This window comes from Lactuca sativa, chromosome 4 (genome assembly GCF_002870075.4).
Source record: "Lactuca sativa cultivar Salinas chromosome 4, Lsat_Salinas_v11, whole genome shotgun sequence".
Classification (NCBI taxonomy): Eukaryota; Viridiplantae; Streptophyta; class Magnoliopsida; order Asterales; family Asteraceae; genus Lactuca; species Lactuca sativa.
The window spans coordinates 406,292,579-406,300,138 of NC_056626.2; the positions used below are offsets into that span (position 1 = coordinate 406,292,579).

A 7,560-nucleotide genomic window follows, 5' to 3' on the forward strand; every position below is an offset into this window, starting at 1 on the left:
GAAAGGAGTGGCTTTTGCACTCAAAGAAGGCCCCATGCATTGTTAGAGCTTGTTTAAGGACCTTTTGAGCTTAAAGTCCCATGCAAGCACGTAAAGGTTGTAACTTTACGTGCTAGATCGATTGTAGAAGCATAGATCTATCTTTTGATCAAGGATTGTACATCAGAAATTGAAGATTTAGTGAGTGGTTGTGACCAACTCGACGAGTCCATTCTTGGACTCGGCGAGTCCAAGGTTTTGTCCCATATCAGTTGAGGGTCATAAGGACCCAGTTGAGTATGGAAAGGTTTTAAGGGTGTCCCGGGGAGTGGCCCAACGTTCTGGACTAAGCCATCGTTTTGGAAGTTCATGGGACTCGGCGAGTCCAAGGCAAACTTCTTAAGGATGAAGATGAACACGACAAGTTGTTCATACAACTCAGCGAGTCAAGGACATGACATGTGTATCAGTTGAGATGAACTCGACGAGTTGTTCATACAACTCGGCGAGTCGGATGAGGATTCAGTCGATGTTATTTTCGAAGGAAAACTCGCCGAGTCATCGCCTAACTCGACGAGTAGAGACAAGTATAAGGACAGATGGAAGGATAGGGACTCGGCGAGTTGGCGAGACAACTCGGCGAGTCAGGCCACTAGAAGTTGACTTTGACTTTGTTTTGGTCAGGGGTAAAATGGTCTTTTTCACCCTAAGAACAGTTAGCCATGTTTGACTAAGTGTTTTGTGGGAATTATAGCCGGAGGATTCCCGGAGCAGCAGTCAGAGGATTCCCGCACAGATCAGCAGCTACTATGAGGTGAGTTACCTTCCAGTAGCGGTGGGTCTACAGCCACAATGACGGCCCACCAGTAGGAGTTGTATGATTAGATGTTTGTCTTTGTGATAACATCTAGGTTTGGTACTACCTGATAAGTTATATGCTGGCATGATATGTTATATGTGATAGTAATAGAGTTCGGTTGTTAGGACCGAAGGGTAGGTCAGACACACCCATATATGTCTGATAGTATGCTTATGTTATGATATATGTGATAGTAGCAGTAAGGGGTGGAATAGTCCCCGAGGGTCGGTTGTTAGGACCGACGGGTAGGTTAGCACCCTAGAATGGCTTGACATGGGTAGGATGGCACTCCAGAATGGCCACATGGGTAGTACGACCCCCCGGAATGGCCCCATGAGTAGGTCAGCACCCCAAAATGGTCGTACCGAGTAGGTCGGGCACCCCAGAATTGCCCGACAGTATGTATGATATGTGTTTGCATGTTATGTGGTACGATGGGGGAACTCACTAAGCTTCGTGCTTACATTTTACAATTTTGGTTTTAGGTATCTCTTTAGCGAAGGGGAAGGAGCTGGCGCGGTAGCGGCACATCATACACACACTCTTTGTTTTCCGCACTATGAGTTATTCTAGGATTTGTACTCTGACCTTATTATGTTTTTACGATTTGGTTTTCAGATACGAGACATGTTTTTTTAAATGATATGATCGGATGATATTTTGTTACAAATGGTTTGTAAATCACTTAATCAAAAATGAAATTTTTGGACGTGAAAATTGGGTCGTTATAAGTTGGTATCAGAGCCCTGGTTTGAGGGATTCGGACACACCTTCGGGGGTGTCTGGACTCAAACCAAGGGATTAAAAGATTTTTACAAGGAAAATGACTTTCTCACTACAAGAAAAAAGGCCTTTTACGACGCGCAAAATACGACGCTCATTGATCTATGTTACGCAAAGGAGAGTGACATTAGAAAAATGTCATCTCTTCAAAAAATTTAAGGATAGAAGACACGCATTATTGCGCGCCCTTAAATTAGTGTCTAAAAAAAACACGGAGGGCACCTATAATAAAATGCGCGTCGTCTAAGGATGTCGCTTTATATTTTTTAATGGAACGCGCGTTCCATCCTTTAATAGTGGGGGAAAGGGGGAAATGAAATTCTGAAAAAATTAAAAACCCCGCCATGCTCTCCTCTACCTTCTTTCAATCGTTCTTCTCTCTCTCTCTCTCTCACTCTCTCAATCAAATACCAAAAATCGACTATTGTTGGAACTAGGGTTCCGGTTCTTAGTGAAATCGAAGGTTTTTTGGTCACTAGGCCATGAAATTGATCAACAGTTCACATTCACAAGATGATCTTCCGCCACCGCCATTGGTTCTCCACCGCCTCCGCCCTAGGACTCTATCTCCTCTATCAGGCACTTCTCGCTTTGCATTATCCGCGACTGTAATATCCGCTGCCGCAATTCTTGCTGCATCATCCGTTATCATATTTGATGACAGCGAAATTAAGGAAGAACAAGCGAAGAAGAAACGTTTGCTTGATGATTTCGAACACGCGATTGACCGGTCGAAGGAGTCGTTTAAGAGAGTTGTGAATACGATGAAGCATACCGGCGTTGCGGCGTCGGTTCTATGGAAATCTCTTCGTTCGGTTTTGTCTTCGGCTAACCATGAAGTTTGGTCAGGGTTTGAGGTTAGGGTTGCGGCGTTATTGGCGGATATTGTGGCGGCAAATGAGAGCCGGAGGGCTGCGATTGTTGGTGCTGGCGGTGGTGTGGTGTTGGATTGGTTATTAGAGTCGGTGGCATTGTCCGGAGGGGGAAATTATGGGACTCAGGCCGAGTCGGCTAGGGCTTTAGCGTACTTGATTGCTGACCCTAATGTGTCGGAGGCGGTTCTTGGGAGGCCTCATGCCATTCCCAATCTTCTCAGGTTCATATTCTTTGCTCAACCTCATCAATCCAAAAAGGTATAATTCTGTCATCATTGGACAACACCATATTCTCTTTTGCTGTTTCTTGTGTTAGTAAATGCAAGAGTAATGGTGTGCCCCAAAAAGTAGCTTATAGTTATATTCTTAATTGTTGATTTAGTAATCCTGTTAGTGGCCTTAAATCCTTAATGTTGAATGAGCTCCAACCGGACTCAGTGAGTTCTCCTTTAATTGGTGTATCAGAATAAGTAGTATTTGATTTTGTAGTTTAAGCAACAATTATTAGATGTGCTATTTGTCCACCCTACTAAAGCTACATGCATAAATAACATAATCATAGCTTGTTTGGGAAGTTAGGATTTTGATTAATTTTCTAATGTATATAAGTTTATCCAGAATAACTTTTTATCATATTGATATAGCATTTTCATGAAAGCAGCACCCAAGGCGAAGTTCATTTAACATTTCTGACCCTTCAAAAGGCAGAAGCATGCTTGTTGCAGCAATCATGGATATTGTCACTTCCAATTGTGACAATGTGGACAAAATCAAACTTAAGCCCATGCTATCAGGAACTGCAGCAATGAGAGATATTGCAGCTGCACTTGAAGTTATTGAAGAAGGTGGCATGCACATGGATGAGCCACCTGGCAGCAGCCAGGATGATGATGATGGAACTGGATTAAAGGGCATTGGAATGGAAGTTCTTGGAGGCACTTCAATTGTAGGTCTTTCTACAAGCAATCGATCAATGGAGTTAGATGAATCTAAAGCCACTCACAACTCATCATCTTTCAACAAATTAAACAACACTTCTTCTGTAAACACAACTGTTATCCCTGGACTATGGGATGATTTGCATTCACAACATGTTGCTGTTCCTTTTGCTGCATGGGCTTTAGCAAATTGAGCAATGGCATCAGATATAAATAGATCCCATATCCAAGAACTCGACTTCAATGGACATGCTGTCATGTCTGCATTGATTGCTCCTGAAAGATCCGTGAAATTTCACGGGAGTTTAGTAGCTCAGTTGTTGTTAAAAGATGAAAATCTCCCCAGAGGCAATCTTGTCAAAAACACTGTTGGTGTGGTATGTTTGATTTAATAACTTATCACTACTTCCAATTAATATTTATTATTATTATTATTATTGTTATTAAGTTATCCAATGTTTTAGGTGTTCTACAGTTGCCCACATTTTGGTAGTAAACTTGCAGATATGCCCTGGCGAATGGGTTATGTCTTTCGCCCTGCACCATCGGTACTTTTTTATTTTTATTTTTTTGTCAACTAATTGAAGAATAAATGTGTAATGATTTATCAATTCACTTCCCCTTGGATATTATGAAGAAGCAATGAATGAGAGAAAAGTTATATGATTGGATTGGATTGTTTTGCTTTTTAAGTTGCAAGTATGATTACTTTTGTTTTGTCAGATAGGAGAGTTGAGAAGTGGGTCCACAAGATTAGTGGAGCTTAATGATTTTCTTCACGAGCTACATAAAAAAGGATCTCTTGATGTTCTAAGTTTTTGCGAGGTACTTTCTTTAAATTCTTCATGCACTTACTTTATAACAATGTCATCCAAATACAAAGCAATTTTCACTGCTATACTCGGGTAGAATTTTCAAAGTATTAATTTTGTAATAAGAAAATACTTAATATGTTGTTGTTTTTTGCAGACAAAAGTGACTCCAATAGTTGAAGGGTATGGGGGATGGGCTTTTCGATTGGAAATAGTACCAATTGAATCTGCATATCCTGGATATGGGGAACTTGTTGTAAGTTTTATTTAGCAAATGACTATTTTACCCTACTTATAATTTCTACAAAAGTGATGCTGATTTGGATACGCTTGACTTGTTGGCAGGTGTTGGAGTCGACAGATCATGTTAATTCATGCAAGCCCATCACCCGAACAGATCCTTCTTACAGTGAAACTTTGCAATTTTTGCACAAACTTAGAGCAGCATCATCATATCGATGAAGAATTATGTATATACCATAATAGTTTTTATCATTTATGGTATGGTAGACCCCTCCTCACATACATAAACATAATCATCATCATCATCCAAAGAGTCACTGAGTGTAAATAACAAAACAACAGGTACTAAAATCTTTTATTATTTTACAATCACAATCCCTCATCCTACCTTATTGTAAATTTATCATATCTCAATATATCATTTTTTTCTTTTATTGTGATATTTGGGAAATCATCTTTTTGACATTTGTTTACCTAATAATTAATTTATGTGGGGGGAAGTTTTGTATATTTGGTAATGGGTTTTGTCGTTTTGATGAAGATCATCATGCATGTAACGTAGTTGTGGTTGCTTTTTGGTGTTGGGAACTTTGTCTTTTATGCTTTAAAATTGATGTGATTATTTGTGTACGTAACATACATAGATACATGCGACACTCCAATAATTAGTCAAGTCTGTACGAAACCATACTTCATGTCACAAACTTGCGATCATTCTATTTCAAAACAGATGTGACTTCAAATATATATGGTTGATGAACAATGTGATAATTAATTATTGATAAGCGTACCTCTTACATTTAAAATATCTTCATCGTAATTATTCTTGAAGAAAACTATATGAAGAAAAAAAATCAATGTTTTTTCATTCATTTTATGTTTATATTGTTATATGTTTTTTAAAACTCAAAGCTATGCTAGAGCAACATTGTTGAATATCTTCTGTAATGATGATGATGATGGAAATAGTGGCTCTAAAACTAAAAATCATGGTTGTGCTCGTTATGGTGAGACGGTTTTTTTGATCAACCCTGGAATGAGTCATTGGGAATGCTCTGGAAAAGGAAGGAATAATGATTCTGAAGGTGGATTAGAGAGTCCTTCACTTGATGTTATTTTTGTTCATGGGCTTCGTGGTGGGCCCTACAAGACTTGGAGGTTATCTGAAGACAAGTCATCATCTAAATCTGGGCTTGTGGAAAAGATTGATGAAGAGGCAGGAAAACATGGGACTTTTTGGCCAGGGGAGTGGCTTTCTACTGATTTCCCTCATGCACGTTTGTTTAGTCTTAAGTACAAGGTTTGTGATTATATAAAATTATAAATTGTTTTTGTATAAAAACATGATTGTAAATTGTAAATGAAGTTTGAGTTATATCTTTTGTTTTGCAGACGAATCTTACACAATGGTCTGGATCAAGCTTGCCTCTTCAGGTTTGTGGTGTGTTATTAGAAATATATTTAAAAAATAAATGAGATTTGGAGATGTTTGGTTATTGGAAATGTAAATAAATTGGAATGTGAAATTTTGTAGGAAGTTAGCTCGATGCTGTTGGAAAAGCTTATTGCAGCACGTATTGGAGATCGACCTGTTGTATTTGTAACTCATAGGTTGAAATATTTAATTAAGAATGAAAGAGAAAAAACAGAAGAATTTCTCTTTTAGCCATTTTGGTATTCTTGTTAATATATTATTATATTGTATTGCAGCATGGGGGGATTGGTTGTGAAACAGATGCTACATCAAGCAAGTGCAGAAAACAGAGGCAATCTTGTCAAAAACAGTGTTGGTGTGGTATGTTTGATTTAATAACTTATCACTACTTCCAATTAATATTTATTATTATTTATTATTATTTAAAGTTACAGGACATGAGTATCGGCACATCATGGAACATTTAGGTTAGTTGTTGTTTTTCCTCTTGGTGATCCATCAATGAAGTGGCCAACATCATGTAATAACATTTTAGGGGAAGATGTATGTATATGTTTTTTTAATGAATAATGTAATCATATGTATGAATATAAAATACAGTTTGTTATTTGTATGACAAAAAATTTTATGTAATGGATAGTATTTTTTATATATGGTATTTTATTTTCTTGTTATGAGACATTAAATGCAAATTTAATTTAAAAATTAATAAATATATAAATATATTTTTTTTAGAACATTTAAAATTATGATACGCAAAAATGTGTGTCATCTTCATTTATGACATGGCCTTTCTTGACAGGGGCTTTCTTGATACGCATTGCGTGTCATTAACACGCGCGTCGTAAGGTTACGACACGCGAATGCGTGTCGTCTTCCTTTATGACAGGGCCTTCCTTGATACGCATTGCGTGTCGTAACCGCGCGTCGTAAATGCGTGTCGTAAATGCGCGTCGTAAATGCGCGTCGTCTCTAGACGACGCGCAAATGCGCGTCGTCTATCTTTATGACATGGCCTTCCTTGACACGCATTTGCGCGTCGTCTGAGCCATTTACGACGCGCAATGAGCGTCGTAAAAGGCCTTTTTTCTTGTAGTGTCTAAAAGCAAAGATAAAAGAGTTTTGAGAAGGAACAAGTGTGTGATGTGCGCAACCGGTCGAGCTCAAGTAAGTATTCCCCATAGTACCCATACCAGTTATCTTATGTTTATCAGTTTCAGTAGAACAATATGCTAGAATAGGACTAAGGATCTAGGAATGATGCCTTATGTGCCTGCTTTATGTGCTTCAACTTATGAGAATTTCATGCTAGTATTGAGTAGACAGTAGTAGGATAGCCTGCTTAGGTTATGCCTGGTAGTATGAGCTTAGCACTATATGCTAGTTCAGCTTCTCATTATGAGGACAGATTTGCCTGAGTAGTTTTTGTTGGATTAGTGTCTAAGTCCATAACTATTTTGGTATGTACTTGACCCGATGGTGCATGGTCCTTTTGGGTTGCCTTCACCAAAGCAACTTGATTGGAGAAATAAATAGAGAGAGAGGTTATTATGATTTATTAATATGTTATAAGATTAATATATTAAAGGAGAAATCATATTTGTTTAATTAATATTGGTCAATAATTAATTAAGAA

The 7,560-nt window shown here is 38.2% G+C and overlaps 1 non-coding gene across 1 annotated transcript; it reads left to right on the plus strand.

Moving 5' to 3' along the window:
- The first annotated feature begins 2,103 nt into the window (after positions 1-2,103).
- LOC111909955 (uncharacterized) lies at positions 2,104-6,566 on the plus strand. Its single transcript, XR_008232063.1, has 10 exons — positions 2,104-2,754; positions 3,158-3,811; positions 3,899-3,982; positions 4,158-4,259; positions 4,404-4,502; positions 5,397-5,789; positions 5,882-5,923; positions 6,024-6,100; positions 6,200-6,284; positions 6,353-6,566. It is a non-coding gene; the product is annotated as an uncharacterized LOC111909955 (transcript).
- Positions 6,567-7,560: the final 994 nt, after the last annotated feature.